Genomic DNA, 12,961 nt, shown 5'->3' with positions numbered 1-12,961 from the left:
GAAGGAAAGGAAAGGATAGGGAAGGGATGGGAAGGAAAGGGAAGGAAAGGAAAGGAAAGGGAAGGAAAGGAAAGGAAAGGATAGGGAAAGGGAAGGAAAAGGAAAGGAAAGGATAGGATAGGGAAGGGAAGGAAAGGGAAGGAAAGAAAAGGAATGGAATGGAGAGAAAAGGAAAAAAATTAAGGAAAGGAAAGGAAAAAAGGGGAAGGATAGGAAAGGAGAGGATACAGAACAGGAACAGAAAAGGAACAGAAAAGAAAAGGAGAGGAAAATAAAAGAAAAAAAAAAGAATAGGAATGAAAGAAAAAAGCGATGAATTAAATTTGGAAGAAGAAGAAACAAATAAGGAGATTAAATTAGAACGAATGGAAGAATAAGGTAAAGAAAAGGAGGAACTAGGCGATAGATACAGTAAAGTGGAGTAAAAAGTTAAGAAATAAATAGATGGAACTGACGAACTGACATATAAACGGATAAACAGGAAAGGGGATAGACAGATAAAAACCGAAAAGGAAGGAAGGAAGAAAAACCGAAAGAGAAACAGAAAGAAAGAAACGAAAGAAATAGAAAGAACCAAAGAATGAAAGACGAACAAAGAAAGGAAGAGAGAAAGAGGAAGAAAAAAAAGTAGTAAAGAAATGAAAGGAAAAAGTCGAATGCGTGCTGGAAGAATGAGAAAGTACGAGAGCAAGAAGAGAGGAAGAGGAAGAAAAAGAAAAAAATAAGAAAGAAATGAAAGGAAAAAGTCGAATGCGTGCTGGAAATAATGAGGAAGTACAAAAGCAAGAAGAAAACAAACAGAGAGAAAACAGAAAACAAGTCACGAAAAGCAGAAAATAAAAAGAGAAAAGAAACAGCAGAGAAGGAGGTCGGCCAGCAGGGAGTGCAAAAAAAAAAATACTCGAGGAAAAAAGAAGTTACCTTGAATTAAATTACTGTTCCCAGGTACTTACACATAAAAAGCGTACTCCGCGGGCCTCGAGAAGAAAGATATATTATACCAGCGTGGCATAAATTAAGATGGCGCTGAAGACGTCCCCAATTACTTCCACCTCGAGTAAATAGTTTCCGAGAAGAGCAAAAAGCAGGAGTTGGGACGAGACGCTTTTGTGGTGTTAAATGATATCCCAGAAACGAGTAACCGAGACTAAGTTCTCTCTAAACTTAAAATGTGGAATTGTTAAGGGTTGAGTCATATAAAGAGGAGTGTTATGTAAGTATTTTTTTTATGGTAAGGGGTGTTGAAGGGATTGGAAAAGAAATGGAAAGTTGTAATGCGTTATGTTATATTACGAGGAGTGCTGTGTTAGTAATTAGAAAGGGATGTTGAAGGGATTGAGGAGGGAGGGACGAGAGGGAATGTTTAGTATTAAGGAATGGAGTGGAAATCTGTACTGTGCTAAAGAATATGAAGAAGAGTGTTGTGTTTGTAATTGTTATTGAAGGAGTGGGGAAAGAAGCCGTTCAGGAAAGTATCACCACACAACAGACTGTCTTGGATGGACTTGTCGTTTGTGAAAGGTGCATGACTTTACATTTTTCTTCACGGAATTGTAGCAGCCACTCTTTCCTCCACTCCTGTAGCTTGGTGATGTCTTCTTTTAGGAATTCCGCATCCAAGGGGTCAACTTAACTTACACGCTCAATAGTTCACTTGCTCCATGTATTCTGACTTTTTCTTTTATTATTTCAAGCTCAGAAAGGAGCAAGCAGGTTACAGCGTCGCAAGGAGTCTTGAATCCTTGCAGATATCTCTTGTTTCTTGCAAACTAACAACGAACATTATAAACCACGATAAATACTTCTCAGCTTTGCCACCTTATTTCCTCTACTCCACCGCTTCGCTCACTTTTCATCCTTTGAGACTACTTCGATATACCACTTAATACCATGAGCATCTTAGGAGTAAACGTAGTACCCTCTTTGGACTCTCTAAATGTTTTTGTTCATCATCTTGCCTCGTATTCACCGTCCTTATGGCTGTAGAGCACTCAGGGTCCGGTGCTTGCTGGCGCTGAGAGGCTGATCAGAAAAGGTATTGGAATCGCCTTTACCTCGGCCCCCAAAGACTTGCTGATGATGATTATATTGATCCCTCATACTCATCCATCTCTCGCTCCTCCACGACACTCCCAGCTCACTCCCACAGCAAGGAGTTGGCGCCAGAACACAGATTGAAGCGGAGGGTCAACGTTTATAGCCAGCTTATACCAGCCGCCTCGTAGGTCCGTCCCACGTCCTGTTCTTAACGTATAGAATGGCTGTGGCCGAAGCTGTGTTTCTTATATGACTTTCAATAGGAGTCTCTATTTCTACACGTCCCCTAGGCTTGTGGTTTACCCGTGAATGTGGAAGGCTTTAGATAGTTTTCCTTTAATCTCAGATGCAATTGTACTGAAGGGCATTTGTGTGTGTCTGTTGTGGCTGGGGCTGCGTGGATAGTATGACTTTCCGTAGGAGTTTCTATTTCTAAACGACTCCTAATTTGTTTTTCTCTGGCGCGGTGTATGTCAAAAGACTTCAGATAGTTCCCCCTCAGTCTTGGATGCAGCTATCGCACTAAAAGGGTACTGGCGTATCTTCAAGTACCAGTGTTTATTGTGATGGGCGTACCAGAACGAGCCCTGCGATGCCCCTACTGGTTCTCCCGATGCATGTCTTGGCTCATGAACCCACGCCGTGTAGGTTAAGGATCGTAGGCAGCGTGTGGGTTATGATAAGCTTGATAGGATGCGGAGAGAGAGAGAGAAAGAGTGAGAGAGAGGGGAGGGGGGGGGCGAAGCGAAGGATATCGAGACAGTGGCAGTTTGTGACTTACGACCGATGGGTAATAGTTGCCATATAAAACTTGCAGGCACTCAGAAAAAGGCACTTCACACACACACACACACACACACACACACACACACACACACACACACACACACACACACACACACACACACACACACACACGAATCGAGCAAAGGAAACACTGAAAGCAAGCAAAGGAAACGGTGAAAGCAAGCAAGCAAAACGAACAGTGAAAACAAACAAGAAAAGAAGCAGTGAAAGAAAGCAAGAGAAAGAAGCAGTGAAAGCAAGCAAGCAAGCAAAACCGTGAAAACAAACAAGCAAACAAATAAGCAAGGCATTCACGAATTATTATTTTCACAGCACCTTTCGTTTACTTTTGTTTCGTCTCGCTTAGAAATTGTTTGTTTGTTTGTTGTCCACGTGCACTGAGTCTTTTTAACCCTTTACCTGGCCCGTCCCCCCCCCCCCCCCTCCCCCTTCTCCCCCCGGTTCACCTCAATAATTAGATGCAAATCCGCCAGGTCTTGAGGGCTCGAGGGATGTTGAGTTCTTCGCCTGAGGGACAGTACGATACCGCTCCTGCCCCCTCCCTCTCTCCTTCCTCTTCTCTCGCGCTCTCCTTTTCCTTCATGCTTCCCTTTCCTGACTCTTTATTTGCCTTATCTTTCCTCTTTTTCTTCTTTTCTTCCGTCATTTAATAGCACGATACCGCCCTCTCCCTCCCTCTCCCCATTCTCTTCTCCTTTTTCTTTTATGCTTCCCTCTCTTCTCTTTCTTCCTTTTCCTTATCTTTCCTCTTTTTTTTCTTTTCCTCTTTCTTCAGTTAAGAGTACAATACAGCTCTTTCCTCTCCCTCTCTCCTTCCTTTTCTTTCCCTCTCCTTTTCCTCAATGTTTCCATCTCTTGAGTTTTTCTTTTCATTACCTTTCCTCTTTCCCTTCTATTCTTCTCTCATCCCTACTGCCCTTACCCCTCCCTCTCCCCTTCCTCTTCTTTCCTTCTCCTTTTTCTTTTCCTTACCTTCTCTCCCTCCCTTCTATATTCCATGCTTCCCTCTCGGACTCACTCTCTTTTCCTCATTCTCTCCCTCTTTTCTATCATTCACGTTTTCCTTTCAATCTTTTCCAACTGTCCTTTCTCGCTCCCTTCCCTTATCATTTTCTTTCTGAGTGTGGGTGGAGGAAGAAGGGAGGAGCAGGGGGAGAGGGGGGGGAGGGGGAATGCTAATGATGATGATTGCGTGTGCGTGCATGTGTGCGTGTGTTTTCCTCGGAGGGGGCGGAGGGCGGAGGGCGATCACCTGACTTTACCTGTCGTTACCGCAGTGGGCGCACGTACCCTTCCTCCCACTCATCCTTCCATCTTTCCTCCCTCGGGCGTCGGTGTGTGTGTGTGTGTGTGTGTGTGTGTGTGTGTGTGTGTGTGTGTGTGTGTGTGTGTGTGTGTGTGTGTATCTTTTTGGGGGTGATGTTCTGTCAGGTATTTATAGTAGTGTTATTCTCTTGTGATTTTATTCATATTTTTTTCCTGGCTTTTATTCTTTTATTAGTCTTGTTTCTCACTTGTTTTCTCTATTTTTTTAACCCGATTTAGTTACATGTATTTTTTTTCTTATTTTGCTTTTTTTTATAACATTAAATTAAACGCTTTTATTACTGTGGTCTTATATGTCGTTGATTTCCTTGCTCACAAAAATACATGCAAGTTCGTTGATTTTATTTCCTTACATCTTTTTTGCCTTTTTTTATTCAGGTTTGATCGCAGCGTTGCCTTCACTGCATCACACAACGCGTCAGATCACCCACACTCAGCCACCCACACTAAGCGCCTAGATTCATTACCTTCATTCCCAGCCCTGATTGACTGGCTGGACGCCTCATTAAACTTACTCTCTCTCATCTCTTTTTTTTTTCTTTTTTTGCTCCCCTCCTCCTTTCTTCCATTCCTTCCTTTCATCTCTATTCTGTTATTTCTACTCTTCTTTACTCCTTCCCTCTGTCCTTTCCTTCCTTTCTTACTTCATCGTTCCGTCTTTCCTTCCTCTTCCTTCACTTTTAAACTCAGTCACCCCTCTATCACACCCCAACCCGCCCTCTTCCTATTCCTCACCCTCTCCCTCTACCCTCCCTCTCTTCTTCTCTCTCCCTAATCTCACCCCACTCATCTCTTGTCCTCATATCCTCCCCCCCACCCTCCCCACATGTGAAAAATAGTTAACTTCACCGTAATAGATAATTAAGAATCGGGTGGATATCACAGGTGTGTTGACACGCTTGAAATCAAAGAAAAACACCCCCTCGCCTAAACTACTACTGATGATTGTTACTCACGTGGTTCCAGATTTACGAAAACCAATATGACGAGCGGTACAACGATTGATTTCCCTTATACTACGGATCGGTAATAGCATCAGGGGATTCGATGATATATTAATCTCCCGAATACACCATTGAAAAATAGTCTTGTACTTATTCGGGAGTGTGGTGGTGTGCTGGATGACTCGGTTGGTTTAGTATTTACCGTCGTAGAATTACTTGAATTATAATAAACTTAACCCATTTTATTATTCAAAGTGCTATTTCCCCACAATAGTGAATCATCCTTCCCTAATTACATATGTGATTTAACGGGAGGTAAATTTTATAGACAAAGTTCCCGACACCTTAGAATCTTTCCCCACCCTGCCCGCCTTCTTCCTGTTCCTCTCCCCTCTCCTCTCCTTCTACCCTATCCCCCTCCTCGTTTCCTAGCCTCACCCCACTCGTCTCCTTGCCTTCTTGTCCTCCCCGATCCTAACCCTCTCTATTTCAGTTCTGTTCTGTCTCCCCACTCCCCTCCCCATCTATCTAGTCCTCTAAAATCTTCTCCCACCCAATTCCTCCCACGTCCTCACTCCCCTCCCTCTACTCAACCCCTCAAGTTTCTCCCAACCTACTTCTCCCCTCCCTTCCCTCCCACACTCCCTCTCCATTCTCCCGCCCCATTTTCCCCTCCCTCCCTTTCCCTCCCAAACACAACCTTTCCCTCTTCCCATCCCCTTTTCGCCTCCCACACAGCCTCTCCCTCCACCAACCCTCTTCTCCCCTGCTTCAAGTCCCATACTTTCTCTCCCCCTGCCCACCCCCTTCACCCCCCTCCCTCCCCTTTCCTCCCACACACGCCCTCTCTCTCTGCCCACTCCCTTCGACCCGCTTTTCACCTACCCCTTCGTCCTTCTCTCCCTCTCCCCGCCCCCTCCTCCCCCCTCGCGTCCCAGTTCGCTCCGCTGTCCGCTGTCCGCTAACACCCTCTTTACATGATAACCGAACCGCATACATAATTTCCCCAGAGCTGAGATGATGTGCGGATAGTGATGAGTCGGCAAATTAATCACAGAGAACGTTTTGAGCCTCGAAATGCGTTGGGGGAACAAACGCGTCAAAACCGCTCGTATTCACTCCCCTCCGGTGGTCGCTGAAAAAAAAAAAAAAGGAAAAGAAAAGGAAAAAAAAAAGGTGTTCTGCTTCACTGCGCAAACAAGACCGAGTATTGTTTCCATTTCTAGGCTCGATGATGGCTTCTTTTTTTGTGTGTGTGTGTGTGTTTGTTAATAAGTTCTTTAGTTCTAAGTGCGTATTTGCTACCCCTGCGTCACCTATCACGGAGCTACTTAACCAAACCAAACAGTTGCGTGGTTATTGGTTGTGGTTCCGAGTGTCAGTGAGTCAAAGCTGAAACACTTCTCAACCTACTCTCCCTTCCTTCCTCTTCCCCTTGTTCCTTTCTTTCCTTCTTCCTTCCTTCATTTCCCTTCCATTTTAACCCATACACTCGACAGCTTCTCTAAACTATTCTTAAATGTGTTTTATTACAGTACAGTCGAGGTGTTATATATGTTTGTCCGCTATCTCTTCAACAGTGAACGAAGCAGAAGTCCCATTGTTTCGAACCGCCGTATTCCGACCCGTCAGTGAAGCAGAAGAGCCCAGTGACGGTCTGGGTGCTGTGCGGGAGGGCCACGCCGCTGCTGTCTCCCTCTGCAACGCCTTCGCTGTGTTATTGGTGGGTGTTCTTACTCATGAAGCCTTGCAGTATTCCTCCAGAGTCTTCCACTGGTAATATCAAACGCTTTGGCTTCTTTTACGACTACTTTTTAAGGCCAGAGAAGAGCTATGTCGGGTTGTCATGAGTGTTCTTCCCGTTCACAGCGCGGAACTGCGGCGGACGCCTTGCAAAACTACCGCCAGGGTCATGAAACCGCCAATGGAAACACCGACTTCCACGAAAGCCTTTTTTAAATAGATGAATTAAGGCTTCGAAGACTTCAATAATGTGGCTCTTCCTGTCCTCCCCTTGAACTTCCACCGTAACCGTGTGCCACCGACTCCTGAAGCGAAGGGAAAAGACGATTGATTCTACGAGGCTCCCGACAACCCGCCAGCCTGTAAGTAGTTTTCTCCAGTCATCTTATTGTTTATTGAAGAGGGAGGAGGAGGAGGAGGAGGAGGTGGTGGTGGTGGTTTATTCAAGCTAACAAGTGTATTCCTCGTGTGTGTGTGTGGTGAGAGAGAGAGAGAGAGAGAGAGAGAGAGAGAGAGAGAGAGAGAAACTCCAATATCGGTAAGTAGTGTAATCATGTTCCATCATTCCCCTTCGGCAAACTTTCCTCCTCCTCCTCCTCCTCCTCCTCCCCATTGATGAGAACCTCCTGTGGTCTCCTCCTCCTCCTCCTCCACGACCACCAGTCTCCCTTCATCTACCATCACCTACCATCCCTTTTCATCACCACTACCACATGCGTTCCTACTAACACCACCACCACCACAATCACCACCATAAAGTATATAATCAGCACCAACAACATAACAGCAAAACACCCTTAATTGACACTAACCACCACCACCACCACAACCATCGCCACACACACACACACACACACACACACACACACACACAACATTATCAATACTACCAACAGCGGAAATGATTATGTAGGTTTTAAATTAGGGTTTTAAATTACACGAAATTTCCTTAGATATATAAAGGAAGAAGAAAAAAAATACAAATGTTATCTTTTCAGCTTCCTCTTATGCAAACAGATAATCATTTTGTTTCTCATTTATCGTTTAGGTTATTATTTTGATGAATGGGTATATTGGTACTGCCTCGGTCTTTCCCTCCTTCCTTTTTCCTTCATTTCCTTCCTTTCTCTCTTTCCGTAGGTCCATATTTTAAAACGTCTCAGGCTCCACCACAACTATTTTCCAAGGCTGCAGAGAAGATTAACTGGTCTTCCATGGGTGTTTTTTTCCCGTTCAAGGTTCAGAAGTCGGGTAAAACATCACCAGCATCACAAAACAGTCCATGAAAAAAGAGAAGCTTCTACGAGAGGCTTTTCAAACCGAAGTGAGGCCCCGACACGTTTAGGGCTATGTAGTCACTCCTCGCGCCCCAAAAACATTATTCCTGCCTTCATATTAGCCGATAGCCGGAGTCGGTGCCGCCGCCGAAGGAGTGGGTCAGTTGGAAGCCCTGGAGACAGTCATAATTCTCTGCCTCTTTGTGGATGACGTGACATTGACATCAAGGGCAGAGTCTACGAGCTCAGCGCCCTCTGTGTAGTGTCCCTTAGCCCAGTGTGATTGCCACCTTCCTTTCCTCCCCCCACCTCCCACCCCTCTGTTTTTTAAGCGTTTTCACCCCCATTCCCTGTCTCTCGTCCCCTTTCTCCCCTCCCCTCCACTACCTCGAGTTCCCTACCTCCTCTCCCCTCCCCCTTCACTACCGCGCGTTCCCTTCCTCCTCTCCCCTCCCCCTTCACTACCTTGCGTTCCCTACCTCCTCTCCCCTCCCCCTTCACTACCTCGCGTTCCCTTCCTCCCCTCCCCTCCTCCTCATCCCCTCCCCTTCACTACCTCGCGTTCCCTTCCTCCCCTCCCCTCCTCCTCATCACCTCCCCTTCACTACCTCGCGTTCCCTTCCTCCCCTCCCTCCCCTTCACTACCTCGCGTGTCCCTTCCTCCCTCCTCCTCCTCATCACCTCCCTCCCTTTACTGCAGGGTTGGTGATTTTTGATTTTTAAAATCAAAAAATCAAAAATCATTGATTTTTTTGATTTATTTGATTTATTTGATTTTTTTTATTTTTTTATTAAAAAAAAAATATATATATATATATATATATATATATATATATATATATATATATATATATATATATATATATCCTACTGAGTGATTTGAAAATCTCCATAGGTTACTTTAAGTTTGAGTTTAGGGCGTGTAAGTGTGAGCACAGTCAAGGATCCTGATACATACGTGTTCAATACTTGTTTGTAGTTGGTACAGGACCAGGTTTAGGACAGACAGAGTTGCCTGAAGTTATTTTCATGACAGCATTTTATATTATTACCACACAGAAGAATATCTACTTTTATTCTGTTACTGTTTGGTTGCTAACCTTGGTTATTATTATGATACATTGAATCCCAAGTTAGTAAAGACTAAAGGAGGCTGATTTTTACCTAGTAAAAAACATATGGCAAGTTGGCAACATTAGAGCAAGAGAACTCCCTAAGCTCAGTACAGTACATGTATTTTCCACCAGTTGGTCAGTCACAGTCAGTGCTAGCAAAAGATTTAGAAATTGGTAACATTAAAGAACATATTGTGAAGATTGTTAAATACTTTCGAACAACCACACAGCCTCAGCAGCATACAAAGCCGCAGGAGGTTCAACCCTCATCGTGCCTCAAGACGTACGGTGGAATACACTGTCTGATTGCTTAGAAGGTTACCTAAACAACTGGCCAATATTAGTATCTGTGTGTGATGGTGAAAAAAGAAACCAACTGGATCCAGTTATTATAAGGAAGGTGATGGACACATACATAAAAAGATCTGCAGAAGATATGCTGAAAATTCTGAAGCTCATTGCCATAGCACTTGATAAAGTTCAGAGGGACAGATGTGACATAGGAGAAGCTACTGAGGTGTGGAAAGATTTACAGAATAAGCTTGCAGAGGAATCAGTTCGGTCAGGTGATAGTGCTGTCATTGAAGATCATTTCATGAAACGAATGAAACTAGCCCTCACCCCTGTTCACTATTTAGCAAATATACTACATCCAGCTTACAAGGGAAAAAAACTAACTATGGAGGAGGAAAACATGGGAATGAATTGGATCAATGAAAATTGCCCTTCAGCACTCTCTCTTATAATGATATATAAGGCAGAACTTCCTCCATTTCAGCCATACATGTTTTCTGCTCATTCACTTAATGCTGGACCACTTGCATGGTGGCTTTCTTTGGGCAAGATTGTTGAAGACAAAAATTATTTTTCTGATTTGGTTAGGAAATTATTTACAACAACAGCCTCAAGTTCTGGGATTTTTTCTTCATTTGGTCTTGTTCATTCTAAGCTTAGAAATAGGTTAGGGATAGAGAAAGCTGCAAAACTCGTTTTCATTTACAAAAACCATAACTAGGGTCATCACAGAAAGCCTCTGAGTGAATAAACTTAATGTAGGATTACTTTAATTTTTTTTCGTTATTTTATTTTATTTTATTTATTTTTTATTTAATTTATTTATTTATTTACTGGTATATACCATGAAGGGAATAAATGAATAATAGGTTGTTTTACTTTACCATCCTTGGAGCACATCATTTAACTTATGGAATACTTTTTAGTAAAAAAATCAAAAAAATCAAAAAAATCAAAAAAATCATGATTTTTTTAGTAAAAAAATCAATGATTTAATCATTTGATTAAATCAATTTGATTTAATCATTGCCAACCCTGCTTTACTGTGTCCACCCCCCACCCCTTCCCTCACCCCCAGCGTTGAGGGTCGGGTATGCCTCTCTCTCTCCGTCCAGGTCATTCATTATGTAAGCGTCTGGTAAAGCGGGTGTAAAAAGAAAAAGAAAAAAAGAAAAAAACAGTGGAAGTGTTTTTTTTTTAATGAAGGAGGCGTGTACGTACGTAACTTAAGTAAATGGTGTCGAGTCCTTGTATTATTTTTTTTTCTGGTGTATGTTGTTTTATTTTATTTTTCATATTATTATTATTATGTGCATTGTTGAAGACCGGCCGTTGTAGTTTTAGGAAGGAAAAGAATATTGACATTTATTCAATTATTTTTTTTCTTTTTTTTTTTACAGTTTGCCGTCGTCTTTTTTTATGGATTCGCGTAGACTCTCTTTGTTTTTTGTTATATTTGATTATTCACTAATATATGTTTTATTTTTCTTTGCATTTGTATCGTATTATTAAAAAGACTGAGGAAGAGTGATGAGAAAAACGTAGGTACAAGAGAGAGAGAGAGAGAGAGAGAGAGAGAGAGAGAGAGAGAGGATGAATCGGCGACTGACCCACTACTCGTAATGTTATTCACGGCGCCAAAGGTATTGATAAATATGACTAATGGATCGCCTGTTTTTCGAACCCCCCACCCTTCCCCTTACTCCCACTCCCATTCCCGTCTCCCCTTTCCCCTTCCCCATCTTTTTTTCTTTTCTTTTTGGCCATCCCTATCTCGTCCACCCCTATTCCCCTCTCCCCTTTTCTCCTTCCCCACTCCCCATCTCCCCCTTTCCCTTCCCGTCTCCCTCTACCCCTTTCTCCTTTCTTCCCGTCTCCCTCTACCCCTTTCTCCCCTCTCTCCTTTCTTCCCTTTCCCTTCCCGTCTCACGCTCCCCCTACCCCTTTCTCCCGTCCCCCCTTCTCCTTGTTTATGGATCTGGATACATACATGATGCGCAGGGCACCCGTACAGATGCTTCCCCCTTTTCTCCATATTTTAGCTTTTAGTGTCCGTGAAATATAGCGAATGATGCCAAAGAAAATGCTTCGTGCAGTATCTTTTTTTTTTGGAGGGGGGGGCTTCTTTAATTCGTGCAGAGCGGGGAATATATTTATGCAAGGAAATTTTGTTTTAATTTTTTGGGAGTGAGTACAGCGTTGAGAAAATAAGCATTGTTGTAAGTAGAATATACTGCATTTTTTTATGTTTATTCAATACCTTTTTTTTTTTTTAAGCTGTGTATTATGTATTTAGTCATTCATTCTCCTATGTAACTTTTTTTCACATCACATTCACATACCAATTCATGTATCACAAAGCTCAATAGTTATACCAGCATTTTTGTACATTTTCTTATGGTATTCTTTCGTTCATTCATCCATAATATACTCGTCAATGCAGTATTTTTATCCACATGGAGTTCTATTTTTACCGCACCTGCTTTTGTACATCATTTATTTGTCCCTTCAGTCAGTCACTCAGCAGAAGGCCTGGGGTGGTATTTTCAGACACCTCCCCTCACGTCAAGTATTCCCAAAGGCCAAAAAGTAGATCAATCAGTCTCAGGAGTGTTATTTTTAGGTTCAGTGTACAGAAGCAGGATCAAATTACCACCAGGGTCACAAAAGTACCTCTGGAAATCCCCAAAACCCCTACGAAAGCCCTGTCAAATGTGAGTGTGTGAGCGGCGAAGCGTTTGAGAATATGGTCCCTGAACTGCTCGTATTCAAAGTTTCTTCGTCCTCTGTTTAGCCACTTCTGTTCTTGCGTCCACCATGGCGAGCCTGGTCTTCCTTCCTCCTGCCCAGTTTGTTCTCATTTGCTCTTTAGCTCTGTCAAAAATTTTCTTACGACTGCCAAATCTCTTTCTCCTCCATAATTCATTTGAGCTTCTGTGTGATTAAAGTTTTTTATTTTGCTCTTCCTTCTGGGTCTTTTAAGCCTATGTTGGCAGTTTCCATGCAGCTTCCTAACCCAGTGATCATCTTGCAGAGCTACCACGGCGTGAAAGATTAGGATTGAGCGTGAAACTTGATGCACCAACGTGAAAAATATGCTTGAAGAACCTCTCTCCTACATGGACTTGGCCGAGGGCCACTAAACACCCCCTTCACTTTGAGGCAGGGTACAACGTGCACCTGTGTAGCCACTGTCACCATTGGCTGGGCTGACCACCTTCACTGCTGTTGCTAGGACCTACGTTTGTTCATTGGTAAGCTTATTGTATCTTTCTTTTAAACAGCTTATGTTATATACTAAAGTAATTTGGGGTAGATTTAAACTAAATTTAGCAACTTACTTAAATCAGGTTGTGTAAATAATTTTCAAAAAAGATATTAATCAGCTTTAAAGGAACTTAAAGAAAAAAATTAAACT

General features: G+C 42.9%; 1 long non-coding RNA gene across 2 annotated transcripts in view; it reads left to right on the top strand.

The window, feature by feature from the left end:
• LOC126981286 (uncharacterized) overlaps window positions 1-12,961 on the top strand; it is a 170,728-nt gene that overhangs the window by 154,669 nt on the left and 3,098 nt on the right. Inside the window, exons 5-7 of one of the 2 annotated variants that reach the window (XR_007733875.1) lie at window positions 6,695-6,837; window positions 7,078-7,219; window positions 12,578-12,797. This is a non-coding gene — a long non-coding RNA (uncharacterized LOC126981286). Of the gene's footprint in view, window positions 1-6,694; window positions 6,891-7,077; window positions 7,220-12,577; window positions 12,798-12,961 lie in introns of both variants that reach the window. The other variant, XR_007733874.1, reaches the window with a different exon arrangement.

The sequence above is a fragment of the Eriocheir sinensis genome, chromosome 47, assembly GCF_024679095.1.
Source record: "Eriocheir sinensis breed Jianghai 21 chromosome 47, ASM2467909v1, whole genome shotgun sequence".
NCBI classification, from domain to species: Eukaryota; Metazoa; Arthropoda; class Malacostraca; order Decapoda; family Varunidae; genus Eriocheir; species Eriocheir sinensis.
Note: the sequence above shows the minus strand (reverse complement) of the source record. Positions and strands in the feature narration are given on the sequence as shown.